This window comes from Schistocerca americana, chromosome 8 (genome assembly GCF_021461395.2).
Source record: "Schistocerca americana isolate TAMUIC-IGC-003095 chromosome 8, iqSchAmer2.1, whole genome shotgun sequence".
In the NCBI taxonomy this organism is placed as follows: domain Eukaryota; kingdom Metazoa; phylum Arthropoda; class Insecta; order Orthoptera; family Acrididae; genus Schistocerca; species Schistocerca americana.
Window position 1 is genome coordinate 283,435,129 of NC_060126.1, and position 20,086 is coordinate 283,455,214.

A 20,086-nucleotide genomic window follows, 5' to 3' on the forward strand; every position below is an offset into this window, starting at 1 on the left:
GTCCACCTCCTTTCTTTGTAAACTATCGAAAGGGTTTCAGTGTTATTACCTTATACTGGGACCATCCGCGATTCTCACAAGTATATTTTTATTTATTTATTTTTGGCGGGGGGGGGGGGGGGGGGAGGGGGGCGGAGGGTCTGTCATCAGTCCTCTGACTGGTTTGAAGCGGCCAGTCACGAATTCCTCTTCTGTGCCGACCTCTTCAACTCAGAACAGCATTTGCAACCTACGTCCTCATTTATTTGCTGGATGTATTCCAATTTTCTGCCTTCCTCTACAGTCTTTGACCTGTACAGCTCCCAGTAGTACCAAGGAAGTCATTCCCTGATGTCTTAACAGATGTCCTATAATCCTATCCCTTCTTCTTGTCAGTGTTTTCCAAATATTCCTTTCCTCTCCGATTCTACACATAACTTTCTCATTGCTTACCTTACCAGTCCACCTAATTTTCAACATTCGCCTGTAGCATCACGTCTCAAATGCTTCGAGTCTCTTCTGTTTCGCTTTTTCCCACAGTCCATGATTGACTATCATACAAGGCTGTGCTTCACACGTCTCAGAAATTTCTTCCTCAACTTAAGACCTATGTTTGATACTAGTAGACTTCCCTTGGCCAGGAGTGCCCTTTTTGCCAGTGCTAGACTGCTTCTCATGTCCTCTTTACTCCGTCCGTCGTTGTTTATTTTGCTGCCTGGGTAACAGAATTCCTGAACATCAACTTTTTGAACATCAGTCAGGATGTAGAGTCTCTCGCTGTTCTCATCGCTGCAGCTTCTTATTACTTTCATCTTTCTTCGATTTATTCTCAATCCATATTCAGTAGACATTAGATCGTTCATTCTATTCAGCAAACCATGTAATTCTTCTTCACTTTCAATCAGGAGAACAATACCATCAGCGAGTCGTATCATTAAAATCCTTTCACCTCTAATTTTAATTCCACTCCAGAACCTTTCTTTTAATTCTGTCACTGCTTCTTCGATGTACAGAATGAACAGTAGGGGGGAAGACATCCCTGTCTTGCACCATTTTTATCCGGAGCGCTTCGTTCTTGGTCCTACACTCTTATTATTCCCTCGTGGCTCTTGTACATATTATATATTACGAGCCTCTCCCTGTAGCTTACCCTAAAGTTTCTCAGAATTTCGAACTCTTGCACCATTTTACATTTTCCAAAGCTTTCTCCCGGTCGACAAATCATATTAACGTGTTTCGATTTTTCTTTAGGCTTGCTTCCATTATCAATCACAACGTCAGAATTGCCTCTCGGGTGCAATAGTTATCAATGATAATCGAATGGAACACCAACGATTTTGACCACATGCCTGGAGTGAATATTGTAAGTCATACTTGTACCTAAACTAGCGTACCAGCTACTAATAACAGGCGGCACAGCTAGACTAAAATCTTGCCTCAAGTTTCCTGTCGTACATTTCAGAATTTGAAGGGTATGTGAACGAACTAATACCAAGAATTTGAGAATTTGGTACTTCATCACTGATGTCTGCTTCGATGCTCGTTCGTTGGTGTACTACCTACAAAAGCCAGGTATCCATGTTTGAATCTATGGGCAACGTATGTATGTGTCTCCCGAATATTCTGCTAATGACTAAAATTTTTCGTTGCATGGTCACTTAAGAACACAGAAAAGGATTGTGTCGAATAGTTTACCTTCGACTGAAATATATAATTCCTCTATGTCATTACATAACCTTCTTACGGAAAATAACGAATGATTGCACTCATTGAGTAATGTTGAGGCTATTGAGCTACTGAATCTGTCGAGTACTACATCAGCCCTGTGCACAACGGAAACAATAATAACCGTGACATTAACAGCTTGGGAATACAGGGTGTTACATTTATTATTTGCGGGTCACCTAACCTTGGAAAGGTTCCGGGAGTGTAAGGTAATCTCGAAATCTAAATGAAGACGTAGAGTAACAGTATTTATTTGCTTTAATAATTGATATAATCCACATTAAATTAACCCAGAGTAAAATTCTCTAAAAGCTTAAATTAAATCACAAAATGACGCAAACATATATTATAGCCAATTAAACAACAGAACTTGCTTGGCAAAGGAAGGAAGTAGTTGGGTATTGCTTAGAATATAAATCGTGCTATTGCAGTTGCCACAAGGACATTTCCCTAAAAGTCAGCTACCATTTTCTGGTCAACAGCAGGTGGTGGTCAGGAGACGAATCATCGGGAATTAGTTTCATCCGCCAACTCCACGCTTTCAAAAAATAACTCTCCATTGAGTGGAGACCTAATATTGTTGCCAATGTGATGAACGAAAATATCGCTTATTTGCGAAAACATGGCAACGCAGCAGAAATTTCCCAGTCTTGGTGTAGAAAGTGCAGGTTAAGAAAAATGAGATTGGTACTCATCAGGAGCAGTGAGTCCTATATTGGTGTAGGGGAAATTCATTCAAGTAGGCACACAAAAATTTTGGAGCAATAGCTACTGACTTTCCCACACTGGTCAGCTGGCACCATGACATGCCGTCGTTTGATGTACATACAGAAAAGTCATAAACATCATGCTGTATTCTCTGGGGGCGGCAGTGGTGGTCCTCTGCTATCAACAAGTCAGGCACCGACTCTGCCAACAAAAACACGAAGCAGACCAAAGGCCAACTTCTGCAAAAACTGCCCAATTCCCTAGTGATGCCGCCCCTTCTACGAGGCTCACCGACTGTCTCCTGCCGACAGACTGGAACCGAGTGCACAGTGGGAGTGCATCTTCCTGTCGAAAGAATCGCAAAGTGTTCCTATCATGTCCACACGTCCACTGCACTGTATAAAATAACCACGAAATAGTGGTGTACAATGAAACAGTACTGCGTAGTGATATGTGCCAGTCATGTTACAAGATATAATGGTTTGTCCTCAAGAGCAGCTGTTGTAAGGAGTTTACACGAAGGTGTTTTAATTTATTTATTTAATTTATAATCAACGGCCGTGCATTCTTATTTGCTCTAGTAGACTGTAAGTTTATGTAACTTCTAGAGATGAGGTTAATATATGCATCTAGTTTTAACGGCAGTTGAAGAACCTTCACTCGTCAGTCACTGAAGGGACACAATTCTGTGGAACCTGGGATTAACCAGTGTCCAGTTCCCTTGTGCGACCACGCGTTCAGTTTATGGTTCCTTGTGCGACCACCCGTTCAGTTGAAGGAAATGAGCTACGAGCACGTAGTGGACGCTTATCAACTGCTAAATACAAAAGTTTATTGATAAATTCTAATTATGGGGTATAGTGTATGCTCTAGAGACCACTGGTTTTGCACGTATGTTTTGGCTTTCGCAACGAATAATCGCCACATATGGGCCCTACTCCGGGGTAGTTTCTCTTGGATGACCACATGTTGCCCTCCGATGTATATTACCTGCTACAAGGTATCTTGGATTCTTTTGTGCTAAACAAGGAATAAGTGAAACTCTGTGAAATTACTTCGTAATTTTCGCCGAGAGACTAGCCACAACGAAACTGTAAACATTACAGAGGGTTTAAGTCCACGCAGCATTCTTTTTATATACAGGTAGCACTGCTGTGGTTTCTGTACCAGTAGAAATATATTTTTCAACGATTCTCTTTTTTCTAATTGTACTTCACCTTCGCACCCTAGAGTCAAGTTTGAGTACTGCGAAAACATTTTCTGTACTGGTAGCGAAGTACCATCTTCGTTATTGCATACAACAATTCTCTTTCCCATTTCCTCTCTCCAAAACCGAGAACAGTTCTATAAGAATGCTTTGTGATGTTAGTTCTAGAATATTCTATAGGCAAAAAATTTACTTTTTGGACCACTACTCCCCAATACAGTCAGAAATGTCCTTCGCCATTACGAAGAATTCTCTTTAAAAAATAATGCAAAGCGCATACATAATAATAAAACTCAAAACAAGCTACACAAAGGTGTTAATAGTTAGTTTAGGTAAGGAGGGGTAAGATATATAAAAAACACAAGGGGGGATATGTACCATGGAGAAGACCAGATAATTAAATCATGAAATAAGATCTTAGATTGTAATCCGTATGTAAGGGGCAAGAGTAGGTCGAAGTAGGAGGTAATCATCAGCATGAATTGGTAAGTTAGGACACATGCTATTGATGTACGGGTAATGACATGCGCTTATAGTTCTCTGATGATACAGGTACTGAAATGATGAATATCACAATTGAGGAGTATTGAACGTCCCTAAAAATAGGAATCATGGAAGCGAGACACACAAATACATGTTTAAGAAAGGTAGTCGTGCAAGTAAAAGGAAAATAAATTAATTTAATCGCGAAGAAATTGAAAGTAAAAGAAAATAAATTAATTGACGAAAGAAGGAAATACTATTACGTTCAAGAAAAATGAAGGATTAATAATTACATTATGTGTTGAGGTTAAGCCGAATAAGTGTATAAGTAGTGGAGAGCAGCAAATGTGAAATAAACTTGGCATGACAATTGGTGACGGCGATTTAGACAAAGTTAAGGAATTCTGCTACCTTGAGAGCAAAATAACGGGACGGACGTAGCAAGGAGGGCGTAAAATCAGACTAATACAGGAAATAAATAGGAATTCAGAGAAACTAAAACAAAATTACTACAGGAAAAATTTGAGGATATCGAAAAGGAAATGGTCACCTGTAAAACGGATTGAGATGAAGAAAAAACGAGAAAATTTTTCGAGTATGGTAAAAGCTGACGTGAGGAACACTAAGAATGCAAAAGTAATTTAGCTTCTGGATGCAAATCAGAAATCAGGCAGATGGGAAAAGAAAACTGTGAGCGTCGGAGAGGGAGAGGAACTGTCTGCCTCACGGAATAAGGAACGTGTGTCGATCTAGAGCAGTGGTAATCAACCTGGTCCCTAACGCTCACCAGTGTGCGTCCCAGTTTTCATTGTGGATGGGTAGGCAGTTAAGGGATAGAGATATTTTCTTTAGCTTTTCATGAAACTTTGAAAGAAAACAATATGTAGTAAGTAAATATTATTATAAGTTTTAACTTGTTACGACTCTCCTTCATAAATTGTATAATGTGAAGTTACTTACTTACTTTATAAATCACCATTACTCTGAAATTGGCGGGATGCTAGAGCATTTTAGTACTAACAGACATACAAAGGAGGGCAGTAAGTAAAACAAGTTCACTGGTCCTTCCAGTGCTATGACTTAACAGAGCACCGTACGATTCCGATGCATTTCTTCTGTATTCAACCATAAGACTATAGAATTTACTTTGTAGGGTTTATGAGACTGTAGGCATATCATCAGATTTCCTGCAGTGAAGATAGAAAAGACAGGGAACTGTAAGAACTATGGGATAATGAGCTTAGAAGATCAGCATTCAGCAGCAATATGCACAGGAATGGAAAAGAAAACTGGTTTGGCATTAGGAATCATGAAGTCACCGAGCAGTCGCTCTAGCGGTTTGCTTTGTAACGGATACAAAATTTATGAATAACCAAGGTGCCGTCGATGTAAATAAAGTGTTCGATAATGGAAAGTGGTTCAAGATGTTAGGAATTATGAGTAATGTAGGATTAAGCTATACGGAAAGAGGTAATACAAATACGTACAGGTACTAGAGGGAACAATAAAAATGGGAGACCAGCAACAAAATCCACCGATTAAAGTGTTTGTAAGTCAGGTATGTATTCCTTTTCTCCTACTGATCAGTCTGTACTTCGAAGAAGCAGTAGTGGGGATAAAAGGTCATAAATGGTATTAAAATTCGGGGTGAAAGGATGTCGGTGACAAGTTCCGCCGATTGTAGTGCCGTCCTCAGGAAAATGAAGAATTACAGGATGTGATGAACAGAATGAACAGACTAATGATTATATTATATGTCGAGCAAAATTCGAAGATTGGCGATAAACTTGACATCAAAACTGGTGACCACGAGTTAGACGAAGAACAGAAGCAACAATGAGGGCGGAAAATCAGCCTAGCACTGGCAGTAAAAGTATCCTAGACAAATGGAATCTAATAGTATCAGACATAGACCTTAATTCAAGAAATTTCTGAGAACGTAAGTTTGGAGCACGGCATTGGACGATAGTGAGACGTGGTCTATGGGAAATCCTGGAAAGAAGAGAAACTGGGTGCCTAACATGTGTGCGCTAGAAGAATATTGATAGATGAACAGTAAGACAACGAATGAGAAGATACTCCCCAGAATCAGCGAAGAAACGAATATATGTAATAAAATTGACAAGAAAAAATAATGATAGTGTGTTTATTGCGACTTCGGGGAATAACTTCCACGGCACTAGAAGTAGCTGCAGAAGGTATCATATCATACATTCCACAGGTAAATGAGGAAGTACGGTGCAAACACTACTTAATTATGAAGAAGCTAGCACAAGAGAGCAGCTCACAGCAGTCTGTATCAAAGCAGTCTATAAGTATACATGTAAAAATATCCAGTGATCTGTTCCCAAAAGTGTAATCAGAAAATAGTGGAACTGTTCATTTTCTTCTACGATATTTACGTTCAAGTGTAATATTCAGTGCCTGTACCACTCATCGATCCTCTGGAGTTTTACAAGCAATTTGCATAAGTCTTCTGCCTCTGTAGCCTTCCTGCGGACAACAGCATCGTTCGCGAACAAATTCACGAGGCCTTCAACGATATCCACACTAACACTACCTTCGGAGTACTCCAGAAGTAAGCTTTACATTTGTTGATTTATCAGGTGTAACCATGCATACTATCTCTGATTGATCCTGAACGAACTGCTTAGAGCTGTGTTGCACACCCTAGCATTTGTTGCTGTGTAGCAGCATATGTCTCTAAAAATTAATAGATATTACATCGTAACCTGAGGAACGCTAGATGGTAGTTTCCACAGCCGAAGTAAAATAGAGGTCAAAGAGTGTAGTTTCTATAATATATACACAAATAGTAATTTACATGTGTTATTTGACAGGCGCGAGGGTCCTCATAACTATACAGCATGACAACGAAGTGAACCTCCGATGTGGGGAGAGGGAACCGTAATGAAACTTCACGGTTTGAAAGGATTTGTGGTGTCACTTCAGTGACCACAAAATCGAGACAAGGACTTAGCATTGTAGGCCCACCTATCGATACGAAGTTCCTCTCTGACCAGGATGCATGCACTGGTTTTGATAGGAAGGGTAACAAAGCCGTTGTATCGTCTGCTGTGGCAAGCTGGCTATAAATTGTTGGAATTGATGGTTGATATCCCAGACACTGGCACGGTTTCGGGTTGGACGTTGATATGCTTTCACACATATGCTGTCGCCGACCGATCTTATGGGCCGCAGGAGTAATACAAAAACACGTCGACAGTTCGTATAGTCATGTTTCATGTGTGGAAAAGCATTGTCCTGTTGAAAAGCATGAGAGGTGATAAACGAAGACGTTGGATGCGGTGACGTACATTTGTACCCTCAATCACACCATGGTTCCCATGCCATGACCCCAGGAGTAACTCTGCTGCACCTCTCCAGAACTTCTGGAGAATAGCACCTCCCCCCTAGATGGGTACCACGAGAGTGACGATGGTCATCTGGAGTAGAGCTGAACCGCCAATGATCGCTGAACACAATGCAACGGTCCAGTGTTTCCCAGTCAAGGAACCAGACCGAACGCAGCCGTGTGTGTTGTAGTGTTAAAGGCTACTAACGCGTAGAGTTCTATTCCCATGATACGGCAGCCGGTAGTCTTCGACCAATGGTGTGGAACAGTAGGATAATAAAGAACGTTGCAGGGTGAACATAGCTGCTCTCGGATGGCCAATGCAAATGTGAATGGGCTAAGTTGTTCTTGGCGGAAAATACGGTGATTCACCCTCGCTGTGGTCAGACTTGATCGACCAGAAAGCTGACAACGAGTATGCCTACCTCCAAGTTCCCATGCAATCTAACATCTAGCCACTGTACCATACGAACGCCCCGAAACCTGAATGCAGCACAGTTAGACTATCTGGTCAAATGGAGACCCACAATAATACGCCTTTCACTCTGTCACCTACTGATATATCTGTGTTTCATGTGAACCTTCTCACCTCCCTTACACAATGTACTAGGCCTAGTAATAACACCAAACACGAAGAACCGTAATGCACTGTGGTAACTGTTCTACTTGGCACGGAAAATGACAACTCTAACTATTTAGATTCCTACCGATTGAGAGGACTTGTTCACATTTACATTGCCATCCGGCTATGTCTTTAGTTGTTTCACTTCTTTTGTCAGGCAGTGTTTTTCACTACCTAACTGTATATCATCTTCGATCTGACACAGCCATTTAACTGACGCTAAGGGAAACTGTCAAAGAAGCTTAGATCAAGAGTAAATCTGGTCCCCAGAACAGCCGCAAATAGCTTCAGAAGCACTTCGGGTACGCTACGTACTTCTGCAGTTTCACTCGTGTACTTAGCTGCTGAATATTGAGCTCCTTGCTGGGAAAACAGCACACATACATCAGATCTACTCGCATTCTGTGTTTGCCTGTTCTATACTCCTGGATCTCAGATGGCCTCCCGATGTGTAAATTCTCAAGATGACAGAGTCACATAAGAAATATCTAAGTAATGCATTCCAGAATTCACCAGCTATATCCGTGAAGTCAAGCCAGCCATCTTTGGCCACTTAACAGGTTAATTTTTCCATGTCTCCGTGAAGTGATATGAACGTCCTCGCACAGCACACACACCTAAGGACGAAGGCTGCATGGTTTGATCATACCCATAAGGAATAGTCGACTCTCAACCGCATCCTATTGATATTAGGGACATTGTTCAAATGGCTCTGAGCACTGTGGGACTCAACTTCTGAGGTCATTAGTCCCCTAGAACTTAAAATTAGTTAAACCTAACTAACCTAAGGACATCACACACATCCATGCCCGAGGCAGGATTCAAACCTGTGACAGTAGCGGTCTCGCGGTTCCAGACTGCAGCGCCTAGAACCGCACGGCCACTTCGGCCGGCACTGGGGACATGTAGCCACATACAGAGGAAGTGGGATTAATCTGAGAGTATTGGTTGTTACTGCGGTACACAGGAAAAGACTATAGGATATATCGTGGAGAAGTGCCTTCTGACCTGCAGGAGGTGACACCTGCGATCTTGTTGTCATATGTAAGTATTAATTAGTAACGTCTTAATTCGAGTATATGCATGTGTATAAGTTCTGGGACCCTATACAATAATGATAATGAATCTGTTGACTCTATATCGTTAAGAAGTAGGTGTTGTGTTCTATATCCAACGAAGTCCAAAATCCAATCATTCAGCGGGATCAGTGGAATACAACCAGTTTAATGACGGCAGGTGTAAAATACAGGGAGCGAAAGGATATTTACAACTTGTAGAGAAACCAGATGGCAGTTATAAGAGACGAGGGGCATGAAAGGGAAGCAGTAGTTGGGAAGGGAGTGAGACAGGCCTGTAGCCTCTACCCGATGTTAAGCAGTCTGTATATTGAGCAAGCAGTAAAGGAAAATTCGGAGTAGATATTAAAATCCGTGGAGAGGAAATTACAACTTTAAGGTCCGCCGATGACATTGTAATTCTGTCAGAGACAGAAAAGAACTTGGAAGAGCAGTTGAACGGAATGGACAGTGTCTTGAAAGGAGGATATAAGATGAACATCAACAAAAGCAAAACGCGGACAATGGAATGTAGTCGAGTTAACTCGGATGATGCTGAGAGAATTACATTCGGAAATGAGACACTTAAAGTAGTAAATGAGTTTTGCTATTTGGGGAGCAAAATAACTGATGATGGTCGAAGTAGAGAGGATATAAAATGTAGACTGGCAATGGCAAGGAAAGCGTTTCTGAAGAAGAGAAATTTGTTAACATCGAGTATTGCTTTAAGTGTCAGGAAGACATTTCTGAAAGTATTTGTGTGGAGTGTAGCCATATATGGAAGTGAAACAAGGACGATAAATAGTTTGGACAAGAAGAGTATAGAAGCTTTCGAAATGTGGTGCTGGAGAAGAATGCTGAAGATTAGATGGGTAGATCATATAACTAATGAGGAGGTATTGAATAGAATTGGGAAGAAGAGGAGTTTGTGGCACAACTTCACTAGAAGAAGGGATCGGATAGTAGGACATGTTAAGTGGCTCTGAGCTCTATGGGACTTAACTTCTGAGGTTATCAGTCCCCTAGAACTTAGAACAACTTAAATCTAACTAATCTAAGGACATCACACACATCCATGCCCGAGGCAAGATTCGAACCTGCGACCGTAGCAGCAGCGCAGTTCCGGACTGAAGCGCCTAGAACCGCGCTGCCAATCCGGCCGGCTAGGGCATGTTCCGAGGCATCAAGGAATCACCAGTTTAGTATTGGAGGGTAGCGTGGAGGGGAAAATTCGTAGAGGGAGACCAAGAGATGAATACACCAAGCAGATTCAGAAGGATGTAGGTTGCAGTAGGTACTGGGAAATGAAGACGCTAGCACAGGATAGAGTAGCATTGAGAGCTGCATCAAACTAGTCTCAGGACTGAAGACCACATCAACGACAATGTCGATGGTGGTTTACTGTTGCCTCCTTGTGTTCTTGCACCTTTGGCGTGCCGAGTATTCGAATAGAAACTAGTGACTAACGTTCAGGGAGACACTGTTGAGCTGGACCGTTGCGCCACCCGTGCGATTGAGGACGTGGCTCCGGCTCTCAGTTCTGCTGGAGGGCGCCCTCTACCGGCGAGACAATAGACCAACGCCGTCTTTGTCTGTCCATCTGTCCGGCCGCTCCCAAACCTGAGACGTTGGAGAAAGTGCGCCACCCACTGTAACAGATCTGGGAGGGGCGGCTCCACGTGAAGGCTGCCCGCCACGTGGCAAGGAGCGTCCGCCGTGGGCCACGAAGGCAGCGGTCGAAAAAACAGGTGACAACCCGCTGCTGTGGAGCAACTGCATGCCGACAGAAACACTTTCCCCATTAGTCATTCCGCGTTGTAGGCTCATTCAAAGGGAGAGCCAAGTGGCGTTACTCCATAATAGCGAATGATACGAATTGCGATGAAAGCAGTTATTATCCTTCGAGAGGTCACAAACGGATCATAAATATGGTGAAGTTGTCTACTTCAAGGGGGGCGGCTGCGGTTCAAATGAGGTGTGGAGCATTACGCGGTGAAAAATTTCACGTTTTGACAGTCCATGGCGAACTGGGTAGCTAATCGCCGAAGTCCAGTGTCGTCTGTAATTATCGTATGGCAGCGGAACTTAGTAGGTACTGTGATGTGTTGATGCGGAATCGATTTACACGAGAAAGTAATTAGTTCCAATTTTCGCCACAAACTGTATATATGGCGCTGTGAATGCATGAAAGACACACGGAACTGCTTCCATATGTAATGGGTTAGGAACGGGACGTGGGCAGAGAAGGTAAAACGAATGAGACCCTTTCACAATTTGTTGAAAATGAGCACCAGAAATGTCGACGAGATGCTGAACAGTACTACGTTTGCATATCGTAGATACAATTCGAACAAACTGTTTTCCAGCGTATGTATACCAAGTATCGCTGCGATATGGTAGTTACAGCCCGCACTGGATCTCAGTGAGTGGTTGGGCTTCACTTATAACCGACAGGTATTATTCGCGTACTAAGCTGTTATAGTTGATTTCATTCAGGTAGTAGAGATATAATGCCAACGGCCTTGCCGCAGTGGTACCACTGGTTCCCGTCACATCACCGGAGCACTGTTGGGCTAGGCTAGGGGCTACCATCTGGTCTGCTGAACGCTGTTGGCAAGCGGGATGCACTCAGCCCTTGTGAGGCAAACTGAGGAGCTATTTGAGTGAGAAGTGGTGGCTCCGGTCCCATAAACTGACATACGGCCGGAGGTGTCCTGACCACATGCCCCTCCATATCCGCATGCAGTGAAGCCTGTGGTCTGAGGATGACGCGGCGGCCGGTCGGTACCGTTGGGCCTTCATGGCCTGTTCGGGGGCATATTAGATAGTTTTTTAGTGGAGGCAGGCTAAATTTTAGGAAAATGTTTGGAATTATCTGCGCAAGAATGGACATCATCGCGAAGGAGATGCAGCTTTACAGCAAATCGTTGGTGTAAGTGAAACGTAACTGCATCATCATGAACCGAAAAGTAAGGCTGCGTGCATGGTTTGAAAAACACCCCTTCATCAAAGTTAGGAGATTTAAACATCAGGCATCAGATAGTAAGGTTATGCTAACGCTATGCTGGGACATGGAAGATGTGGTAGCCATTCACTTCATCCCAAGAGGCGAACTGTGAACAATGCGAACTATAGTGATGTGCTGCGAACTAAACTGAAACCTGCAACGTGCGGTTCTGGCGCTGCAGTCCGGAACCGCGTGGCTGCTACGGTCGCCGGTCCGAATCCTGCCTCGGGCATGGGTGTGTGTGATGTCCTTAGGTTAGTTAGGTTTAAGTAGTTCTAAGTTCTAAGGGTCTTATGACCTAAGATGTTGGGTCCCATAGTGCTCAGAGCTATTTGAACCATTTGAAACCTGCAATCTTATGCTAACGTCGCGGAAAACTGCGGAAAGGTATTCTCCCAAGTGGACGGACGAAACAATAAAGGAGTTAAGATTCGAATTGCTGGAACACCCTCTATCGTATCCTGACCTGACTCCAAGCGATTTCCAGTTATCGATGCGGTACAAAATTGGTTACAGGTGCAACCAATTTTTCTTTTCTGCGACGGATTCAAGAAACTCGTGAAACGTTCGACAAAGTGCGTTTATGTGTTGGGAGGCTATGTACAAAAATAATGTATGTTTCAGTTTTCTATCAATAATAGTAACAGTCCTTTTCTCAAAAGTCCCTTTATGGTTCAAATGGCTCTGAGCACTATAGGACTCAACTGCTGAGGTCATTAGTCCCCTAGAACTTAGAACTAGTTAAACCTAACTAACCTAAGGACATCACAAACATCCATGCCCGAGGCAGGATTCGAACCTGCGACCTTAGCGGTCTTGCGGCTCCAGACTGCAGCGCCTTTAACCGCACGGCCACTTCGGCCGGCAGTCCCTTTATTTTCGGACTTCCACTCGTGTAAGGAACGGTTCAGTTGCGTTGTTTTCGGGAATTCAATTGAGTCGAATTCTAAGGCCATGCTTAGCTGATGTTCACAGAAGAATTAATCAGTAGAATTTGCCGAAGAAGCTTGCATTGGCATATTACACAACAGCCATTTACCGTCATCTAAAGTAGGCTAAACAATCTTTCGATAATTTTTAAGACAATGTGTACTTCATTTCCATGCCAAAATATTTTGGCCACTGCCTAACACGAAACTAAGTGCCTCGTCATAGCGTCACTGTGATTTGACGCGGTAGGCATGAGAAAATCCACCGATATAAGCGACTCTGACAAAGGAAAGATTGTTTTGGGCCGACACCCGATAACGAGCATCTCAGAAAGCGTGGAACCTGTCGACATTTGGCGTGCCACTGTCAAGAGCTTCTATGGAAAGTGGCTGAAGGACAGTGAAAGCACTAGCAGGCGACAAGCTTCAGGACGTCAACGCTTCGTGACTCAACGTGTGATGCTTTGTCGGTCTGTAACGCGCGGTTGCAGCGATCTTTGACGGATCTGACGAAAGAATACAGTGCTGATGAACGGACAAGTCTTTCGGATCACACTACACGGCGTACGTTGCTGAACATCGGTCTCCGCAGCAGCTGACCAAACTACATCGTCAGCTGCGAATACGGTCGGCCCATGATAGTCGAGTTAGAGCGGTGGATCAAGTGGATAATGTCGCCAGGTTGGATGAATCACATTTCTTGTTCCACTAACTCGATTTTCCTGTCCCGTTGCACCGCCATTTGGGTGAAAAGCTGCTCGAAACGCGCACTGCGCCTCGGGCGAGGGTCATTGGAACATCCTGCGGTGGTGGACATTCACCTGAGCTTCCACCGTACTTGTGGTAATAATGGAAGGAAGTGGTGGGAGTTATGCACTATGTCATCATTACTGCGGATCACATATATTCCTTTATGTTACAGTGGTTTGGAGGATTTTGTGTTAAGAGTATTTGTTGAGTGTTAGTAATTGTAATGGCCGTGTGTGAAAAGGGTAGCAGACACGACCCAGCGTCTGCTGTAAACTTTAATCATACTCAGCCTTTGGTCGTTTGGTACCGGATCCACAAAAAATTTAATATTCTGCACTATAATAACTCCTTAGTTATAGACTTTTGACACTGTCGCATTGAACGATTTTAGTAAGGTCAGTTAGAATATTGCAATTTTTATGAGTTAATAGAGCCGGTCTTTAGAATGTAGGAACCTCAGGAGCAGATAAGATGGAGCTAGAAACTGCCTGCGGTTTTGGTGGCTGACTATAAAAATCCAGTTTGAGCAAATTCGCATAGTGGTTGGAACAGTATCCAGCCTTAGGGTTTTCGCGGTACTCATAAACTGCTTAAAGGCAAAACAGAAAACAGGATGCGACAGATTTATTTCCCCACCCGCTTCCAATTCGAGCTCGTGATTCACTTATAAAAACCTCACCGTTAATAGATTAAGAGAAAGGCTCTAACTTACAATTGGCTATTCTGATTGAAATCATTTAACTTGCTGAACTTAACAGATAAATGAACAATGCAATGGAAAAAGGGAATTTCCTGTAAATCTTAATATTAAGCAAGCAAAAGTATTGACACCGATGAGGCATTTTAAGTGATGCAGCACAAAAATCTTAATAGCCGATTCGAAGCATTCAGTAAACTGGACGGCAGAGGAGCGACATATAGAGCTCAGTGCCAGACAAAGCAATGGAAAGGTTCAAACGAGACCCAGTTGGCAAGCAGATGTGGTCTGCGTAGGAAGGCGCTGATAGTTTGGAATGGAGTCAGGAAGCCATGAGCAAATGACTGGGAGAGACAGAGCTGTTGCCGAGTGAAGGACAATTTGAGGAAGTTCGAAGAGCTACCCAAGCAACTTTCCTCGTAGAGCGAAGAATAAGTATGTCAAGGACATCATCATTGAGGCGGAAACAGCTCTTAGAGGAAATAAGATGAGGGAAGTGTTCCGAAAGGTGAAGTGTTTTATCAAAGAGTACCAGGCCAGACGGAAGTTTGTCGAAGACTCGGCTGATGGAATCCTTACCGATGAAAGTGATATCGCCGAAAGAGGGAGGAACTACTTCGACCAATTTCTCAGCTGTGATGAACTGATGTATGCTTAGATTTCCTGTCTCTAAGCACACCTGACCCGGATTACACCCCCATCCACATTGGGTGAGATCTAAACACTAATAAAAGGATTAAGAATCGTAAGAGGCCTGGTGAATAAAGAATACCAGCCGAGATTATCCAGGCAGGAGGCGAGAAGCTTGCAGAAGAACTACACCGGCTGATGCAAATAATCTGGACCAAAGAAGAACTACCAACAGAACGGAAAACGTCTCTGATCTTTCCACTCAATAGGAAGGGTTTCAGATTGAAGTGTGACACCTATAGAGTAAACGCTAGAAGATCTTGTCCAAATGTCTCATATATAGTATTCACACTTTGGCAGATTCAGTAGTTGGTTATGTCTATCAACATAAAGAGCAGCGATCCAGGCGGCGCTATTCGTTCACTATACCAACAGAAAAGCGATCCAGGCGGCGCTATTCATTCACTATACCAACAGAAAAGCGATCCAGGCGGCGCTATTCATTCACTATACCAACAGAAATCACGATCTCTTGTCATACGCCATCGATTATAAAAATAATATAACATAGTTGTGGAACTGCTGATTCAGTACAAATACTGCCTTATCTGCTCTCTCACACATAAAATTCTCGTTCTAAAATAACAGAATAAGGGAATGTAGGACAATGAATACAGTACTCTTTGCTCTGTACAAAGGTCCAGTTCCGGATAGCCGTAAACAAAGACGACTCCATTTATATGTTCATGGAACGGCACGATGAATACTCAAACTGGGGCCTGATAATAAACACAAAAACCGGGAATAATTGGTTGTAGATGAAGATTGTCGAGAGGAATTGGATGTAGGATCCTCTAAAATGTAGTGTCCGTGCTTTAAATATACTTGGGAGTCACTTTTATAACAAATAAGCACACAAGACACTACAAATGAAATTGGGAAGAAAAAGTAATTAGCCATCACTACTCTGTGCTATAAAGCCACAAAATACGAAGATAACAAAGATCTTGTTGTACCCATACTAGTTATCACTTAATGTTACTTACATGCGATCCTGACCATTAAAAGATTTTATTAACAAATAGTTTTTGTATTCCTTCCTTGCTGCCGGCCGTTGTGGCCAAGCGGTTCTAGGCGCTACAGTCTGGAACCATGCAACCGCGTCGGCGGCAGGTTCGAATCCTGCCTCGGGCATGGATGTGTGTCCTGTCCTTACGTTAGTTAGGTTTAAGTAGTTCTAAGTCTAGGAGACTGATGACCTCAGAAGTTAAGTCCCATAGTGCTCAGAGCCATTTGAACCATTTGAAACTTCTTTGCTTCGTTCCCACTAGGAACATTCCTGGGTGAAATTTCTGGCACCGGGTAATCGGACCAGGATCTTCACAATCGTTTATATTTCAGCAGCTGAAACGCACTGTGGTCTTTCACAGATAACAGTACCCTTTAACGCGAAGTAACAGCCGTTTGATCATATGCCGTAATTTCTCCAGCAGGGAGTTGCTATTTTGATCAGCGAAGAGTAGTTGTTACTGTGATGAGCGAACTACAAGCATACTAAATCGCTTGAGCTATTCATGCGCGAAAGGTCGCGGCTTCTTCGCAACCCTGGCGTGCTCCTAGGGAGATAACGGCGTTTGGTCGCAGGGTGACGCAAGAGGCTACGGCGTGCGAGTCGTGCCGGCGCGACCTTTACGGGAGCACCGTCGTAAATCGGGCTCTTCGACTCGTCCCAGAGAGAGTGAGTGTGCGAGAGGGATGGATGGAGAGAGAGAGAGAGAGAGAGAGAGAGGGAGAGAGAGAGAGAGAGAGACAGAGAGAGAAGGAGGCCGGAGATGCGGCACCAGTTGTTGCGCAACTCCGCAGCCTCGCGCAGCCGGCGGCCGCACGACGGCTACAGACAGCCTGGGTTTCACTCTCCACTGGAGAGTTGCGTCACACAGGGACGAGCAGCGGCTGACCCGGAGGCGTGGGTCGTAACAGGGAAATGGTGCTAGGCCTAAATGCCACCGCGCGGGCGGCGATGGGGAAAGCGCGTAGGTACGGCAGCGGGAATCGAACCGGCGTCAGAGTGGTGAAAGCTGAACCAGTTTCTGCGACTGCCGGCGCGTCAAGACAATTGCGGCCCCGGTTTTCTCGCCTGCAAGGCGAATGTCGCGGCCGCGCTTCGCCAAAGGTCTCGGCCGCGCTCCGGCGAATAACAATCGCACTCTGTGGCAACTGGAGCGCTGGACTTGCTGAACAGCTGGCAGGCGCTCGGGAACGGGTTTCGTCACGGTGTAAGCATCACAAGGTATACATTCCGCGCAAACGGCCGTGGCCACGAGATGCGCAGTCGGCTGGGAAAGCGAGGGGAGAGTGGCGGTGGTGGGGGGTCGCTCAGAGGGCTGTAGGGAAAATGCCGAGCGCTGGAGGGGAAGCGCCGTTCTAAACGAAGCCTACCCTCACATCTTTTTGCAGTTATTAAATTGGGCCCCTCCACGCGCACACTTTCATGGAGACCATTCAAAAAGATGTACTGTCACCTCTGCTTCCATTAGTATCTAAAAAGGATTCCGCCAAAAAAGCAGCGATTGTTTTGCGCATGGCTAGCTAACCATTTGTCACTTCCAGAGAAGCACCATGAGTGGCACATTCTGAGTAAAACCTACACATTTCTCTGGTAGTCACATCTAAATTTGAGCCGTGCAGGATTAGCCGAGCGGTCTAAGGTGCTGCAGTTATGGACTGTGGGGCTGGTCCCAGCGGAGGTTCGATTCCACCTTTGGGCATGGGTGTGTGTGTTTGTCCTTAGGATAATTTAGGTTAATTAGTGTGTAAGAATAGGGACTGATAACCTTAGCAGTTAAGTCCCATAAGGTATCACACACGTTTTATTTTCATTTCTAAATATGCTTCTTTTGCCAAAACACAGCGGAGTTTACACTGTCTCATCTTACATGTTTAGTAGACACATTTGCGAGAAATTGCTGAAAGAGTACGTTATTAAGTGAGGAACTTAGCAAAAGTAATGTCAGTAGCTTGTGAAAAAGCACATCATCGGTACAAAAAAAGTGTAATGTCTTCACACGAGTTGTTCAAAAAGCCATAGCATACCACCTTTCACCAGCTATCGATGGCCCTTAAGAATTACATTTATTCACTGAAAAAGACTGTAGTTATTGGAATATCACTGTAAATAATAACGATATGGTAAAATACTCTCCTCTGTGTATGCTACCTTTTACCACAATCTGATTTCGATATCGAAACCGTTTATGAAATGTGAGGAGTGTTGTCGGTACTTCACTGTGGCTCTATCACTGGTGCGGCTTGATCGCAAATGAGTGTGCTAGATCAGTTTTCTCGAAGTTGGTGACAGATAGATATCTCTAGCCAAGTCTATAGAAAAATTCAATATGTTGGCTAATTTTAATACGCAACAGTGTATTATGCAATATGAACCACACGAAACATCGTAGCGATCTCTATTTTTCATTGCACGCATTTCCGAATTTCGCCCATTGTCTTACTTTCACGTAAATATCACAATAACTATGAGCGTAAACGGAGTCACTAAATGTTGCCACCAAGAATAGCTCCGAAAGTAGGATATGAGCTGAAAAGTTTGTGGGACAAAACTAGAATGGGATAACAGGGGCCATAATATGACGTTGATTCTTTGTTGATAGGTGGCGTCGCTTCAGACATATGAAGGTCAACTTTATTTTTTTAAATGGGATTCTATAGTTTGGTACTTATTTTCTGATAGCAGCTGTCGAGAGGAATACGATGATATCTAACAGTAAGGTCTTTGAAGGTCAACGAAGGTAACAAATGTGGCATGAGCGTCCATTTACAGAACGTGTTCAAAGAGATGACCATTGGTATCAGTGCAGTGCTGAAGTCTCATTATCATGGATAGAGTGGTATTTCTTATCACACTGGCACTTATCGAAGCATATGCTCTCACAATTCTCGCTCTCATATCTTCAGGTGTAGTTCGAATGTCTATATCTTCAGGTATAGTTGGAATGTCTATATCTTCAGGCGTAGTTCGAATGTCTATATAAAGAACGTCTTCTACGAACCCTCGTAAGAAAAACTCCAGAGGTGTCAAGTCAGGCGAACGAGCCGACCACGAAATATCTCCTCCACGTCCAATCCTACGATTTGGGAATTGTCTCTGCAGCTCATTTATAGCCATCAGCGAAAAACGTGCCGGGCACTCATCGTGTTGATACCACATTCTGTTCCTCGTTCCTAAAGGTATTTCTTCCAATAACAGACCTCATGTTTCTTGCACAAAAGTGGTGTTCTTCGTATCATTACGATTTTCTTCAATGAAATAGAGGCCTATAATTCTGTCCTGAAAGTATTCCCATTTTCTATAAAATTTCATCTACGAATGTACAACGATGGGATCTGACTACTGTCAGTGAAATATGGCGTAGTAAGCAAATCTCACAATGTAAAGGAACACGTAAAGGAGTCCTTAACACGAGTTAAAGCAACATAAAACTACAACCAAGATCTTCATTCTTTCTGATACAACCTACAGCTTCAGATGTGCCTTCTTATTGTAGAAGAGACATTGCTTTGATATGAGACTTCACTTTTTATTGTGGATCACATAACAACGAGAAGCGTGAAACACAAAAAGGAAAATCTCGAGATATTGAGGTCTGCAACAGTTTTTGAACTTTTTAGCAACGCAGACCTACATTAATAGTCTGCAAACTATCATGCAAAGAAGTAAAGAAGAAAATACCTGCTTGAAGGAAGTTTATCTTGTTTCCTCTTTTCCTTTCAGCTTTGTACTGCATCGGCACAGGATCGGATTGCTTATTAACAGATTTTGCATGATGAATTCTTGTCGCCACTTCATAACCCCTCCCCCACTCGGGACGGATAATGTATACACCAACCGTTTGTGCGTAGTATTACTGATGCGGAAAAGAGC

General features: G+C 43.4%; 1 protein-coding gene across 1 annotated transcript in view; it reads left to right on the forward strand.

Moving 5' to 3' along the window:
- Positions 1 to 20,086, forward strand: part of LOC124544924 (endocuticle structural glycoprotein SgAbd-8) — a 44,215-nt gene that overhangs the window by 14,904 nt on the left and 9,225 nt on the right. The gene's annotated exons all lie outside the window — the stretch shown is intronic.